At 35.1% G+C, this 17,455-nt stretch overlaps 1 protein-coding gene across 2 annotated transcripts in view; it reads left to right on the top strand.

Moving 5' to 3' along the window:
- REV3L (REV3 like, DNA directed polymerase zeta catalytic subunit) overlaps positions 1-17,455 on the top strand; it is a 176,077-nt gene that overhangs the window by 9,942 nt on the left and 148,680 nt on the right. The window lies entirely within an intron of this gene.

Genomic DNA, 17,455 nt, shown 5'->3' with positions numbered 1-17,455 from the left:
AATATATTGGGGATGAGGGGGGTTGGGGGTGAGCCTTGGCATTGAAGTTGGTAAATCCTACTCATCCTTAAAGTAACAATTAAAATATTAACCTCTTTTAAAGCCTTTTGTGACCCCTTTGCCCATTCCCAAAAGGTTATCTCTTTGGTTTTCCGTAGTCTTAGCCCCCTTTCACATGGCTGATAAAGGACTTCCTACACTGAGTGTTGTGTTTGTCTGTGGGGATAGTCACATGGCACTACCCTTGTGTGCCTCCCTGCCCCCTCCCCGCCCTTGTACCCCCTACACTGCCTTCTGTTCAGAGACCCTCAGCAAGTTACTTTACTTCTATGAGCCTTAATTTCCTCATCTGTAAGATGAGTTTTAATAATTTTTACCTCATTGGATTATTATGATTAAATACAATAATCATCAAATGTGTGGCATAATAGTAATATGTTATTTTCTTTGCCCTTCTATTCCAGAATCTGCCACATTACTTCATATGTAATAAGCTCTCTTTAAAATAATTGAAATTAAAAATGGAATATTTGTAGCATTCCTTTCTCACAGTAGGGCAAACTAGAATACCTGCACATTGTGGAATAAAGCTTTTTGCTGTTGGTCACTGACTCATATATCTTCAGGCTAGGTAATTACCTGTTTACAGTACTTTTTTAAAAATTGACTTTTTTTTTTTAACCTACTAGGCCTGATTTTTCTTTTTTAACTCTTGATGTATATATAGAAATAGAAAAGTGTCCAGGCCTGATCTTGCCTTGAAAAAGGGCAATGTTAAGCCATTGATCCAAGGAGTAACTATGATTTTCCAGTGCTACAAATTAGGTTAAGTTTATTTCTTGTGAAAGAGCCTTATTTTCCAAAGCCTTCAGTAATGCCTTCTTTTTTAAAAATGATGGTAGAATAAATTGAAAGTGTGTGTTCCAGAGATCACAAAGGTGGCAATAGAATTTATTCATCTCTTATTTTTGCCTTTTGTGAATTCATAAGACACAAGAAGCCTTTGGTATTTAAACCTATGTAGGATTGTGGAATGTGTACCAAATGAAGTAATTCATTATTGCCTGGAGTTTGAATTTCTTCACCAAAATTTTTTATACATATTCCCAGATTTTGTTTAGTTTTGTTTTAATAATGTTGTCTTTTAAATTTTTCGTGAGGTCATTAGAAAGATTTTCAAATTAATTTTAGTGAATCACAGTTTGTTTGATGACGCTTAATGATTTTACTGTAGAAGCCAGGAAGGGGCACCTGGGTTGCTCAGTCAGTTAAGCATCGACTTTGGCTCAGGTTGTGATCTCCCCTGTTTATGAGTTTGAGCCTTGCATCAGACTCTCTGGCTGTCCATGCAGAGCCTGCTTCAGATCCTCTGTCTCCCTCTCTCTCTGCCCCTGCCCTGCTCACACTCTCTTCCAAATAAAAATAAAAAAAATAATAATTAAAAAAAAAAAAAATAGAAGCCAGGTTGGTCAAGAGACATTACTTTTACATCATTTTACTGACAGAGGTTATAGGCCATTAATTGACCCCTTACCATATGCCCAATGCTAAATTGTTTTAATCTGTACAACAACTCTATAAAGTGAGTACTATTATCCCCATTTTACAGTTGAGGAAATGAGGCTTGGAGAGGTTAATTAACTTTTGCCTAAAGTTATTCACATATTTACCTCATAGCATGTGAGGATTAAAATGAGGGAACGTGTATTAGCCTAAACAGAAGGAACAAAGAAGCAGATTATGAAATGTATGTGTCCTAGTACTGTGGAATTTGATGATAACCATTATTGAGACATGACAGTGACCATGAATATATTCTTATTCACTTTTTTGTGTGTATGATAGTATACCCTGCTATTCTATACTGACCCTTTTTTTTCCCTGAGCAATATTAATGTTTCCTCTCAAACTCATGTTCCTATTTGGACTGGATTGTTTTGTTTTACGTGTATGTTTTTATAAGGTGTTAGTGGGACTTTGTTATCAGTCTGATACAAAATATCTTTGTAAGTTTAGTTTGATTAAACAAGTAGTGTATGAATATATTCTCGTCGGGAAATTTAACAAACAGAAACAGGTAAAACATAAATTTTCCTTAATCACCAATCCGACTGCCCTCTCCACTTGTATGCGTTTTTGTGTAATAAACCTCCCCAAAACATAGTGGTATAAAGCAAGCCTTTTGTTGGCCTATGATTCTGGGATGGGCTCAGTTACGCAGTTTTCCTGCTGCTGGCTGGGCTGCTTATGTGGCGCAGTCGGCTGAGAGTTCAGCTGGACGCTGGTTGGTCTAGGATGGCTTCGCTCACATGTGTGGATATTGGTGCTAGCTGTAGACTAGGATGGAAGGCCATGTGTCTCCAATAGGCTAGCCTTCACCTGGAGGCAGTAGTAGGGTTTACAGAAGCAGCAAGTAAAGGCAAGCCCCGTATATTTTATCTTGTCCCATGGGCCACAAAGCACATCACATGGCCAAGCTGAGTCCGTGTGGCAGGGGTTTCCTAAGAGTGTGACTCATTAGGGGGCCACTATTCCAATAATCTACTATATCACTATTGCTGGCTGACTCATTTTTCAGGAAACGTTTGTCAGTGTGACAGTGTCCTGCTCTTCTTGAAAGAGTATAGTGTTTAAAAATTTATTCAACAATTCTGATAAATCTAGCTAATTCCTTGTTCTTAGTTGTTTTATTCCATTCTCATCACCCCTCAGTATCATTCCTGGTCCCGTTTACCCAACAAATACTTACTCTGAGCACCCACTAAATGCACAGTAAGGTATCAGGTGAGCAGTAGATGGAGCAAGACCACTGTGATCATCATCCAGGTTTCTTTTTATTTTTTTAAAGTTAATTTTGAGAGAGAGAAAGCATGAGTGGGGGAGGGACAGAGAGAGAGAGAGAGAGAGAGAGAGAGAGAGAGAGAGAATCCCAAACAGGCTCCACACTGTCAGCGCAGAACCTGATGAAGGGCTTGAACCCACAAACTGTGAGATCATGACCCAAGGTGAAATTGAACACTTAACCGACTGAACTACCCAGGTGCCCCAATCATCCAAGTTTTTAAAATTTGCCTACCTTTCTGCTTCATTATATGAACAGAATTCTATAAAAGGCAATTATAACCATTTTTTGAAAACGACCAACAGCCTACACTAGGCAAAATATATCTTGTGTACTAAATTTTTTAAATGTCTTACAAGAATATCTTCAAGAGAAGAATAAGTGTAACTCAGAGATTGTTTTGATCTGTACTCCCACCAGCAATATGAGACTTTTTCCATCCCCTTACCAAGATTATGTTCTCAAGTGTTTTGATCTTTGCCAATCTAATAGATAAAAACATGGATCTCAGTGTAGTTTTAATTTGCATTTCTTTTATTATGAGTGAGATCGAGTGTCTTTCCATATGCTTGAGTGCCATTTGTATTTCCTTTTTGGTGTACTATGTGTTTATTTTTTATCTACTTTCTGTTTTTGAGTTTTGGTCTTTTGTTTATTGATTCCTAGGAGCTTATCATGTAATAGGAAAATTGGTCTTTGTGAATGGACTTTCTGATATTTTTTCCCAGTTTATTCTTACGGTAAATACATTTTATTTAAATAATTTTTTCATTTTATAAAGAACTTTTTATATCTTACATGAGGCTTTAGCTCACATTTAGTTGAAATTAGTTTTAAAACATTAGGCATGGGAAGGGAAGAAAAAGATCCTGACTTTATCACTTCTTCTTTAAAGAACTTACTTTTTAAAATGTTACGACTCAACTTAAAATGAACAGTTTCAAAAGGATCTTAGTTTTGATTTGTTTTTTTCTAAGTTTGGGTCTATTGTGAGACCACTCCTTTTGGGGCTATTTTTAGATGATTAGACTGTGTAGCATAGGTGGAGAAAATTTGTGTTACTTAGAATAACTTGTTAATAATATTGCTTTGAGTCTTGTTCAGTTTGTGTGTGTGTGTGTGTGTGTGTGTGTGTGTGTGTATAATGTGCACACATGCATAAATAACAGCGGTTCAGGCAATGCTCTGACTCATATATAACTCTTTACCTATTTAGCCAGCCTTTACCTAATCAACCATGTAGCTGTATTAGAGTGGCTAGATTAGACTAGCCTTTGCCCGGTGGGCCAAATAGAGGAAAGACAACAGACTCTGACCTTTTTTGAGAAAGTAGTAATGCTTCCCACTGTCTAAACAGTGTCATTTTTAATCAGATTGTAGGGAGGTAGGAAGAGGGTAGCAGACGCATCTATGATCTCCTGTGTGGCATCTGACATTGTGAAATACTTGGACTTTTCCCCTTGACTTCTGTATAAAAGGGGATTAGAAAACCTCAAGGCTGTAGACATGAATGTGTCTTGAGTCATTTAATGTAGTTTTCAAAAGTTTTTAAAGTGGTCAAACCTTTTCTTCATACATAATTTTACCCAGCAGGATACAAAAACAGAGAATCCTAAGTGACTTATAGTGGGAAATGGTAGAAAACTAGTTTTTGCCACGCTTTAGTTTTTAATTTTTCAAAGTTGTTGAAATGTTCTTTAAGGTCTGTTATGTCATCAGTATTGTTATAAATGTTTCATTGACAATTACAAGGTTTTCCAGATGGTAACTGTAATTAAATCATAGTGAGCATTTCATAATATAATTGTTGAATCATGGTTTTATACCTGAAACTAGTATAATATTGTATGTCAGCTATACTTCAATAGAAACAGTTGTCCCTTTATTTGATACCAAATTGTGAACATATAATTCCTTGATTAAAAGAAATTTAGGTATTTCTGAGGTTGTAATACATCTTGCAGTGTATATATTTAACACAGTAATTTTCCCTTCTGAAAAGTTAATATTAAGTTGATGGGACATCTTCTAATGGACAACTTCCTAAAAAATATATATAACATTTCATGATATGTTTTCATCCTCTGTATACTTATACTTTTACGTAATTACATCATGGAATGAAATTGCTTCTCACTTCATTTTGTTCTTAATTTTTGCCTGACATCTCTAATTGTTTTAACTTTGTATATTTTGTATATTTTGATGTTGAATTATTTGGCACATAAAACTTCACAACTAATGGGTCTTTTATGGCAGTGCTTTCAAACTGTAGCAAAGAATAAATTTTTTTCTAATACATTAGAAAATGTACTTTAAAATACATAAGAAGTGAATTACTAGAAAAATGAAACAAGGAAGAAAAACCAAGCAAAATACAAGCTTCCTTTTTTAGCATTATATTAAACAGGTATGCAATTCCCCTGTCTGGTTGCACTAAGAGTTTCTAAATGCTTACTTTCAAGTTTTAAACTTGTCTTGTCCCAGACCAATAACAAACAGCTAGTTCATACACTGTATTTGAATAGCTTTGTAAACATTGTTGTCTCAGTTTACAGAGACACTTTAATTCTTTTCTTCTTGAATCCTACTTTTTCTCCAACATCAAAATTGTTATTCCTGTTTCCTTTTAGTTTTACTATTTCCATGATAGTATCATTGTCTATCACTATTTCTAATCTTTTTTTTATGTCATTTCATTTTTTAACCCCATCTGAGGATTTTTCCAATAGAAAGGCTTTAAACAATAAAAATTTGTTGTTATTGATATTTTTGATTTTTACTCCTATAATTTTGTACATTTTATTAATTTTGTTTTACTTTTGGCTTTTTGCAGGATAGATTGTTTTATGTTTTATTTAAAAAAATACAAAAATCATCTTAAAAGCATAAATACAGAAATGTAGTTGTAACTATATAATTTAAGAACAACTCAAAAATATTTTTTCTTTTATGTAACACAGGGAATTTAGCTTTTTTACATTGTCAGCTTCCCAAGTTAATATTTAAGACTAACTTATAAATGTTGAACATTTTAGATTGTATATCTTCTTTTTCAAAAAAAAATTTTAGCTTATGTATTAAATTTTGGTAGAACAACTTAGACTCAACTCTACATGCTAACTTGGTATGGAGTACCACCACTCATCTATTTATACCATACCATTTATACTCATTCTTGAGTTCCAATTTAGACTTTTTTTCCTTTGGTTGCCATGAGTATGTTTTCAGGTACTATTTTTCGGAAGATATTCTTGTGGGTTACTTTTCCTGAACCCTTTGAATATCTGAAAATGGCTTTTTGTTGCACACATGTATTAATGAAAGCCTGACTCGATATGGTATTCATGTGTCCCAGGCTTTTCCTTTATAATTGTCTAGCCATTATTCTGATTATCTTTTATTTTTGACTGAGACAAGAAAGTCTTTCTGTTGTAGAAATGCTGGTGCTTTTTATTTTGGGATAGTCTTCTATTATACCTTGGAATATCGCTTTCATTTCATTTGTTAAGCCTTTTTTAAAAAAAAAATTAAATACCTCTTATTGGTGGATTGGTTCACGTTTCTTTTTTATACCTATCTTCTTATTTTTAACATTGTCTTTTGCATTCTCGGTGAACATTTTTATTTTCATCTTTTACATTACTGATAGGTTTTTTGCAATATTGATTCTGTTCTTTCTCATCTCAAGTGCAGAATTTAATTTTGTTGTTTATTCCTGCCATTTTTCTTATTTCTTAGAGTATAGGTTTGTATCTTAAGTCTGCATACATCTATTATGTTCTCATTTCTTCTTGGTGTCTTTTTAATGGATTATCTTTCCTTATGAAAGATATTTTAGAGGAAATTAATTTTCTTGTATTTTACTGAGACACACAGCAGATACTTTCTACGTTTCTTTTGTTTCTTAATGTAACAGTTGACAATTTAAGAAGATGTTTTATCTATGCTGCCATTTGTATAGGTCCCTTGTTTATCCTTCTATGAACAAGAGGCCATTTATTCATTCCTGGTGTTTGCCAGGAGGCAGAGTATGGAAAATCTGGTTAATTGTCTTGTTTTCCACTTCTAAGCTGATAGAACTGCCCTCCCAGATACACAAAATTAATAATTGTGCACAACATACTTAGATGAAAACATTCATCTAATAGGTTGTGGTCAAGTCTTTCCTCTGTTCTCACTGTGCATCCTCTCTATCATGTGGAAGAAGAGAACTTATTACTGGATAACGTGAGATGGTGTTTTTGTTTTTAATCAGAGCATTACTTGAAAGTCTCCAGATTATAAAGGCCCTTAGGACTTTTGGTGATTTCCTCAGTGATGGAAACTAATTTAACATCCGGAATGAAGAGAGCTATGCTCCCATCAGTTACATTTTTAGGTGTGAAACATTCCCTGGGTTTGATAACTCTTGTAATTGAGCAAGTCTGTTGTGAGGCTCAGGAGACAGTCTATGGAACTGGAGATAGTGGTTGCTATTTGATATTTCTCAGCTAGGGTGGTTATTGCACCAACCCTCGTGATCTCATCCTCTCATGCTTTACCTGCCTCCTGTGGCCTCTCATGCTTTACCTGCCTCCTATGGAGAGCCAAAGAGAGTATCTCTGAATTGCTCTGCAGACTCCTGATGAAGACTAACTACCTGACACTGCCTTGCTGGCATGTTATGTCATGTTTTATATCCTGTTAAGTATAACCATGTGGCCTTTTTGAGTCATGTGAGTGTCAGTGTCTAGTTGGGCCTAATGTATGTATTTGTATTTCGTGATTTTTTTTTTTTTTGGCTTGTTTTTAATATTTGCTGAGTGAATCAGTATTTATTGCTTATTCTTTGTAAGCATTTTAAATTATAAATATATAAAAACATGAGAGTATCTATAGTACATACAGATTAAAGAATATAACAATTATCTATTTTAATACCTAGGGTGAGAAATAGAATATTATAGATATCTTTGAAGTATTTGATTGCCTCCTTCTCTCCTGTCTAATTTTGGTTTTGAATTTTGGTTAATCATTTCCTTGATTTTCTTTATAGTTTTACCTCAAATATATATGTCACTAAACAATATGTTGTTTTATCTTTCTGGAGTTATTTATAACGTGCTTGTTCTTCTGTGATTTTTTTCCCTCCAACATTATGTTTTTGGACATTATCTTTGTTGAATTATATAGCTGTAGTTCATTCATTTTCACTGCTATATAGTATTGCGTTATATATGACTGTACCACAATTTTATTTTTTCATTCTCCTATCTTTGAACATTTGAGTTGTTTCCTGTTTTTCTTCCCCAATTACAAACAATGATGTTATGAAAACTGTTGTGCATGCCTTCCAGTGCATGTGTATAAGAATTTATATGGTTATACTAGGGGTTGAATAGTTGAGGTAAGAGCATGCACAACTCTCCTTTACTAGGTAATGCCAAATTGTTTTCTAAAGTGGTTCTACCAAAGTGTATTCCCACCAGCAGTGTGCAAGAGTTCGGATGTTACACATCTTCACCAACATTTAGAATTGTCAGACTTAAGTTTTAAATTTATTCTTATAGGCATAAATGATATCTCACTGTGAGTTTGTATTTTTTTCTCTCACTAGTAAGGTAGAATTTTTCTTTATGTTTATCTATCAAATATTGAGAGAGATGTGTTGAAGTCTCCAACTGGTGGATTTGTCTAGTTAATTTCTCTTTTAGTTCTCAGCTTTTGCTTCATGTATTTTGAAGCTTAGTTAGGGCCTTACATATTTAGGATTATTATATTGTCTTGGTGAGGCGGCCTCTTTATCCCTGCTAATGTTCCTTGTTCTGAAATCTTCCTTGTCTGTTGTTGATATAACCATTCCAGTTTTTTTTTTTTTATTAGTGTTTACGTGATGTATATCATGTCAAGAATGAAGTGTTTGAAATTTTATCTTCTCGCAAACTAATGAATTAACTTGCCACAAATTTCATAGATACTGTTAGTAGACATGAGATTTCTGGGATCTTCATTTTATTGACTGCAGATGGGAGATAGTTGCAGATAAAGTGTGGAGAAGTAGATTGAAAAACTGCTACCCCAACAGAGACCAGTGTAGAATCGTCTCCCAAGACATCTTTTTTCATCCATTTACTTTCAACCCATTTATGCTTTTGTATGGGTTTCTTGTAGAAAGGATCCAGTATATAGTTGCGCTTATTCATTTAGTCCAGTAGTCTGTCTTTTAATTTGTGTGTTTAGATTGTTTACATTTAATGTGATTAGTAATATGGTTAGACTAAAAGTCTACCACAGTCCTAGCTGTTTTCTACTATTATCTGTGTTCTTTGCCTTGTTTTCCTGCTTTTGGATTACTTGGATGTTTTTTATTCCCTTTCTCTCCACTTTTTGCTTATTTATTTATACCTTTTGAAATTAATTTAGTGGCAGCTGTAGGTTTGAAATACACATTTGTAACTAAGCAAAGTCTTCTATCACACAATAGTACATAGTTTTATATGTACTATAAGGGTACCCAATTCTTCCTGCTTATTTTTTGTGCTTTTGTTGTCTTACATTTCACTTTTATATATACTATCAACACACAATATGTTGCTACTATTTTCGCTTTAGACAGTTATCCTTTTTTTTTTTAATTTTTTTGATGTTTGTTTATTTTTGAGAGAGAGACAGAGCATGAGTTAGGGAGGGGCAGAGAGAGGGAGACAGAATCCAAAGCAGGCTCCAGGCTCTGAGCTGTCAGCACAGAGCCTGACGCGGGGCTTGAACTCATGAACCGCAAGATCATGACCTGAGCCGAAGTTGGACGCTTACCTGATTGAGCCACCCAGGCACTGATAGACAGTTACCTTTTAGAGCAATTACAAATAAGAAATAAATGAAGACTTTCATTTATGTCATTTCTAGTGTTGTTGATTTCTTTGTGCAGATCCAAGTTTCTGTCTTGTATCCTGTTCCATCTGCCCCAAGAACTTTCTTTAACATTTATTTTATTGTAGTGCAAGTCTGGTGGTAATAAATTATTCCAGTTTTACTTTTCTAAAAGAGACTTATTTTTCCTTTATTTTTATAAAATATTTTTGCTGAGTATAGAATTGTGGGCTGCTTTCCCCTCCCCTTTAGATACCACTCTGCTGTTGTCTGGCTTGTGTAGTTTTGCTGTAATTCTTACCTTTGATTCAATATATTATGTGTCTTTTTTTTTTTCTTTCTTTAAAATTTTTTGTCTTTGCATATGATTTGCCTTTACTTTTGAACATGATATGTCTGTTTGCTTTTGCTTGGTGTTCTCTGAACTGCTTGGTTCTGTGGTTTGGTATCTTTTATTGAATTCGGAAAATTCTCAGCCATTATCTCTTCATGTATTTCTTTCGAACTGTTCTCTCTTCTGTGTGATTTCAGTTAAGTGGATGTTAGAGCATCAGGTACTGACTCATAGCTCTTACATGATTTGTTATGATTTTTTTCTTATTTTCCCCCACTTTTTTTTTTTTCTGATATGAGATTTATCTTTTAGGGAGATTTCCTTGATGATAATGATTGTTGCTATTCCTGAAGTATTGATATTTCAGAAGGTGACTCTATAATATAAAGTCATGTACTTTTTTGGCATATCCTGAGATCTTTCAGATTCTTAGTAAAAGTGTAAGTTTATAATAAATTTTGTCCCTACTAAAAACAGTCTGATTAGATTTGAGGGCCATGAGATTGTGGCTGTTGTTATGAAGATAGAATATAATTCTAATGACTTAGGGACCACAGTATGTTTTAATTTTACGTTTTATGTCTTATTTTTCTACTTATGTTAATCCCTTGAAATTCACTAGATTTTTATTCTGAGCCTCAGTTATTGTGATAGTACATATTTAATTTGGAATAAAAAATTAATACTACATATTATGAAGTAGCTAGACTCACATATGTTTGTTTATTACGCTCCTAGGACTATGTAGAATTTTTTTTTTAAGATTTTATTTTTACGTAATCTTTATTCCCCAGGGTGGGGCTCATACTCACAACCCTGAGATCATGAGTTGCATGCTGTACTGACTGAGGCAGCCAGGCACCCCTGGGACTATATAGAATTAAATAGACATGAGGTACAGTACAAGTAAGAAATCAATATGTTTTGGTTTTTGTGGTCAGTTAATTGAGAAAGTGTTGGAAGTTATTGGAAGTGTAGATGGAAGCTTTAAGATCACTAAAAATTCATAAACCAACTAGTATAAATAAAACTTGGAAATTTCAAAGTATGGGAAAGTTTTTTGAATATATACATATATATATATATATATATATGCTTTGAATTATCAAAAGTGATAAAAGACTTCGAGTGTTTTATTTTATTTTTTGATTATTTTTTAATGTTTATTTATTTTTGAGAGAGAGACAGAGAGTGAGTGGGGAAGGGGCAGAGAGAGAGGGAGACATGGAATCTGAAGCAGGCTCCAGGCTCTGAGCTGTCAGCACAGAGCCCGACGCAGGGCTTGAACTCTCAAACTGTGAGAATATGACCTGAGCTGAAGTCAGATGCTTAACTGACTGAGCCACCCAGGCGCCCCAGAAACTTCTAGTTTTTTAAAGAATTATATGGTAGATGAATAAAAAAAGTACTGTTATCTCAAAAAGAAAGTAAGATATGCTAGTTTTTTTTCTTCTACATCAATTGAGATGTGTCAGATTTACTAAATACAGAATCTTTGTATATGTGTGATTCAAGAATTTAATATTTAATTATAAAAAATCCTTACTTTTGAAATCTGAAGCTTAATGGATATTAGTATTTAAAAAAAAAATGTTAGGTGGAACTTGTTCATTGTAAGCATTTTTATGTGATCTCAGCTTTACCTAGTAAGATTCCTTGTCATGATACATTACACTTTTTCATAGAAAGGAAAAATGTTTTGTTTGACCCATGTTTCAGTAGCTGGCAGATTTTGAAATGGGGAGATCTCCAAGTTGATATTGGACACTAGCCACATGAAAGGACGAGGAGCCAAATGCATGAAACATTTGCTTTTTTGGCAGAAAGCCCCAGTATATGCAGATTCTTTTTAAAAACTGAAGTAAACCTGATCACGGGCAATTTCTTGTGTAGTGTGTTAAATTCCCACTACAGCCCCAGCTTATAACTTGAGAACAGAGGGTCAAGCTTTTGTTGACAACTGTGACTCTTTCTGGCTCTACTTTTGTAGTTTTACATTCAGAATAGGGAATTGTTTTTCCTCTGATGAAAAGGAAGACTCTAAATTACTTAAATGCAATTGGAATCCTGATCCTACGTATGCACATATACACAAATAAAAGAAAGTACAAATGCGTAGTATTCTTCTAGTGTATTTTTCTTAGTAATCATTCTTTGATACATTGTCGGGCTTTGGTAAACATTTATTGAAGAAGAGGAATTATTTCTTTGTATATAATCTTAAACAGATGACAAATCTTTACATGTAGATTGTAGACTATCAAATCCACTCTGTCCATTTCTATTATTACTACTTTGAGTAAAATTTTAGGCCATCGTAATAGCCTCTCAGATTATCTCTGAATTCACCTCTTTTCAAATTCAGCCCTTATGATGTCACTAGAGTGATCTTTCTAAAACCCACATTTTATCCAAATGTTGACATATTGACAGTGGTATAGGAAACTAGGTGAAAAATTGCTAATAACTTAAGTACTTAAAAAAAGGGTAGTTACATCTATATGATGCATGTGACCTGCCAGATAGCCATCAAAAATCTAAGAATAGAAAGAGGACATGTGCACATGCATGACTAAGTGAAGAACATAGAGTTTAGTCTGTACAGTATGAACCTTCTGTTGAAAAGTTTATATAGGGACACCTGGGTGGCTCAGTTGGTTGAGCGTCCGACTTCAGCTCAGGTCAACGATCTCACGGTCTGTGAGTTCGAGCCCCGCGTCGGTCTCTGTGCTGACAGCTCAGAGCCTGGAGCCTGTTTCAGATTCTGTGTCTCCCTCTCTCTCTGACCCTCCCCCGTTCATGCTCTGTCTCTGTCTCAAAAATAAATAAACGTTAAAAAAATAAATAAAAAAAAATAAAAGTTTATATAATATAAACATTAGGAAAATAAAATATTGAATGTGAAGGTTATGGATTTGAGTGGTGTTTTTCTTTTTTGGGCTCTTTTATATCTTATAAAAGCATGTATTACTTTATAAACGGGGAAAATTAATAAAACATATAATCTGTTCACATTATTGTCTTCTTTGAAGCCATCTTTAGTTTCCTGTTTTCTACAGAGGTATTTCCTGAAAAGTAGTTCATGGATATACTTGTTTTAGAATCACCTGGGGTACTCATTAAAAATACAGATTCCTGGGGCTCCTAGGTGGCTCAGTTGGTTAAGTGTCCGACTCTTGATCTCAGGTCATGATCTTACGGTTCATGGATTTGAGCCCCATATGGGGTTCTGCACTGATAGTGCAGAGCGTGTTTGGGATTCTCTCTCCCTCTCTCTGCTCCTCCCCCACTCGCTCCCTTGCTGTCTCTCAAAACACACACACACACACACAAAATAACTTTAAAAAAATACAAATTGCTGAGGTCCATCTCAGACATATGAAATAAAAACCTCTGGGGTTGTCTAGGAATGTGTACTTCTGGCAAGTGCCACTAATGATTCTTATATATTCTAAAGTTCTCAAACTGGCCTACAGTATAGAGTAAAACTCTGGATGACTTTTCCATAATCTGATACCTGAATCCCTTCCCAGCCTCATCTTATTTTTCCCCAAGCACTTTGCTTTTCAGTCTGAACTACTTAACTCTTCCTCGGATGTGTATCTCATGGTTCTGCATTTACTTTCAGCCTAGGGAAAGCAGGAACTTTGGCTCTTGTAGGTGTGGAGTGCTGGGTGTAGTGTTGTCCTTCCTTAAATGTTTGATGAGTGAATGAATGCCATTTCTCTGGAGGAAATGACCATTTCCATTCAATGAATTCAGTGAATATTTTAAAATGTCCTGAGACATTACCTCCATTGCGAAGCTTTCCTGACTTTCCTGAGTTAATTAGTCCTTTGTGCCACCATTGTACTTTGTACCTCTGTTAGAGCTGTTATCACACTGACTTGCAAGGTTTTGTTTTTGACTTGTCTGACTTCCCTATTAAAGTGTAAGTTTCCTGAGGGCAGATTAGTATGCTGCCAGTCTTTGTGTCCCTCAGGGCTTGGTCCCTAGAGATGTATTAAGAATTAGTAGAAAATACTCATGATGGAAGGACAAATATTGTATGATTCCACTTATATGAAGTATGTGGTATAGAGAAAGAAAGCAAATTAGTGGTTACTAGGGCCTGAGGAAGGAGGAAATGGGAATTTAATGTTAAATGAGTTTCAGTTTGGGATGATCCAGATGTTCTAGAGATGAATGGTGATAATGGTTACACAGTATTGTGAATGTGCTTAATATCACTGAATTGTACACTGAAAAAGTTAAAATGGTGAGTTTTATGTGTATTGTAAAACATACACACACCACCTCATGAAGGTAAAGAACTTGGCTATTCACTCAGCTTTGTTCTTTACAGTTCCTAACATTGTTTTGTTTCATTATTAAATTGTATTTTCTTTTGACATGATTTTAAAGATGTTTGAAATTAAGTTGAATATACAGAGAAAGCCCATAGGAAATTCTTTAACAAATCAACAGAATTTATTAAGAGGAGAATATAGCATATGCTTTTTAAAATCACATATTTAAAGAAACTATTGTGATTTACAAATAGTAATTAAAATCAAAGTGGCTGTCACCTGCTACTAACAACTAGATAGTGGTGAAACAGAAACAATATGGCAACATGGAACTTCAAACTTGGTATGGTCTCGGGTCTTTTTATTTTCTTTGCTTAGAAATTGTCTATTTAAGTCCAGGGTGATTGGAAGGCAATACATTGAGTACATTGGGAGTTTCCTAAATGGTTTTGGTAGATGATCTCTTTTGAGATGCTTACATCTCCAGGAAGTAATTAAGGATGATTCTCTGTTCCCATAAGGAAATCATATGTTAGGGGCGCCTGGGTGGCTCAGTCAGTTAAGCCTCCAACTTCCGCTCAGGTCATGATCTCACAGTTCAGGACTTCGAGCCCCGCATTGGGCTCCATGCTGGCAGCTCAGAGCATGGACCCTGCTTTGGAGTCTGTGTCTCCCTCTTGCTCTGCCCCTCTCCTGCTTATGCTCTGTCTCTCAAAAAATAAATAAACATTTAAAAAATTAAAAAAAAAAAAAAGAAACCATATGTGCTGTTTAATACTATTGACTTGGAGCTTTTTGCAAACCTAAATTGGGGTATGTGTGTATGCAAGCACGTGTGTACATTCCTTCTAGTACAGTGGTTCTCTCTGATTCGGTTTGCAAAATAATTTCTGCTTTTTTTTTTTTTTTTTTTAAAGATTTTTTATTTTGGAGCACCTGGATGGCTCGGTCAGTAAAGCATTGGAATCTTGATCACAGCTCAGTTCATGAAATCACTGTGGTGAGACTGAGCCCTGGGTTGGGCTCTGTGCAGGGCATGGAGCCAGTTTGGGATTCTCATTCTCCCTCTCTCTCTGTCCCTCCCCAGCGTATATGCTCTCTCTCAAAAAAATAAAAAAAAATAAATTTAAAAATATTAAAAAAAAATTTTTTAAAGGAGAACAGAAGTTTGTTTTTTTAAGTTTCTTTTGAGAGAGAATCTCAAGCAGGCTCCGTGCTCCAGGCTGAGCCCTACATGGGGCTTGATCTAATGACCATGAGATCATGACCTGAGCCAAAATCAAGAGTCCAATACATAACCGACTGAGCCACCTGGCTGCCCCAAGATTTTTTAATTTTAAGTGATCTCTACACCCAACATGAGACTCAAACTCACAACCCTGATATCGAGTCATATGCTCTACTGTCTAAGCCAGCCAGGCACCCCACAAAATAATTTCTTTGGGAGCAATTTAAGAGGTAGACTGGGGACTGCACCTAGAGTTTCTGGCAGAGAAGGTCTAGGATGCTTCTGATTTAGGTATCCCTTAGAACATAATGTAAGAAATACTTTTAACAACAAAACATATTTTGGACTGGTCAAGGTGTCTTTTAGAAGCTGATTATTCTCATTTTTGGAATGGTTGAAACCTAATAAAAATGGCATATTATTTCTTCATTTGATTGCATCATTCCATCGACTCCCTATCCTTTCTTGTCAATGATTTCCATGTCTCTACTTTCCTACCTGCTGCCATTTTCTGTCAACCGTTGACAAATCCTGGTGAGTGACAGATAAGATGAAGGAAGAGGTGTTCATTATTTTTCCTTAATTAGTTTTATTGAGATATAACTTGTGTACGACAGAACTGACCTATTTTAAGTATACAAATGGTGAGTTTTGGCAAATGTAACAATCCTATAACTACTGTCACCACAATCGTGATATATAGAGAATTTATCACCCTAAGAAGTTTCCTTGTGTTCCTTTCAGTCAAACCTCTCTCCCCACTTCCAGCAATCATGGATCTGCTTTGTCACTATAATTACTATAGTTTTGCCTTTTCCAGAATTTCATGTGATGGAATCCTACAATATGTAGTCATTTGTGCCTTTATCCATATTGTTGCATGTATGAGTAGCGTGTTCCTTTACATTGCTAAGTCATATTCCATTATATGGATATACTGCAATGGTATATACTGGACATTTGGATTGTTTCCAGTTTGGACTATTATGAAAAAGCTGCTGTGAGCAGTCATGTACAAGTCTTTATGTGACTGTATATTTTCATTTCTCTTGGGGTAGGATTTCTGGGTCATATAGTAAGTTTAGGTCATAAGAAACTACCAAACTCTTTTCCAAAGTAGCTATACCATTTTGCATTACCTCTAACAGTGTATGGAAGGTCCAATTTCTCCATATTCCCAACATTTGCTTCTGGTTTAGTCTTTTTAAAAGTGTATCTTTTTCTGGTGGGAATGTAATGATATCTCGTCTTAATTTTCATTTCTAAGGACTAAGGATACTGTAAATCTTTTCATGCGCTTATTTGCCATTCACATATCTTTTCTGGTGAAGTATCTATTTAAATCTTCTGCCCATAAAAAGAAGATTGTTTTCCTTCTGTCCAGTACTGGCACCCCCCCTGGCCTCCCCACCTGCCCCAGATTCCATTACTTGGCCCTGCTCTCTTTTTCTGTGTCCTTTAGAGATCTGATTTCTTACACTTAGAACTTTCCAAACTCTCAGCTCAGGCCTAGGCATTTCCTTACTCTTCATGTAGAACTGTGTATCTCTTTTATCTTATACGGGAATTCTTTGTGGTTCCATCTCCTTTCTGCAGTTCTTATAGCTCATGTGGGATAAATTTAATAAACAAATAGTTTCTCTGGCTCTTTCTCTTGTGAGCTGACTAAAATAGTTTGTAGTTAATATCTTATTCCGCTCTTGAGCACTCTTAAGATTTAAAGAATGAATAATTTGCTGTCCCCTTTTTAAAACTTAGTTGTTCTACCCAGGAGATGCGATCTTAGTTTTCTTGGGTGTATTAGCTTCTACATAACACAGTTTGGTTGGTTGTCTTTCCTAGCCAAAATAACATAAGCAACAGATTGAACAAAGGCAGATAGGAGAACCCAGCTTTCTCTTAGTAAGCCA

Source organism: Puma concolor, chromosome B2, assembly GCF_028749965.1.
Source record: "Puma concolor isolate L17-30 chromosome B2, mPumCon1.1.hap2, whole genome shotgun sequence".
Lineage (NCBI taxonomy): Eukaryota > Metazoa > Chordata > Mammalia > Carnivora > Felidae > Puma > Puma concolor.
The sequence above is the reverse complement of the archived record's forward strand: the minus strand, read 5'-3'. Positions and strand labels throughout refer to the sequence as shown.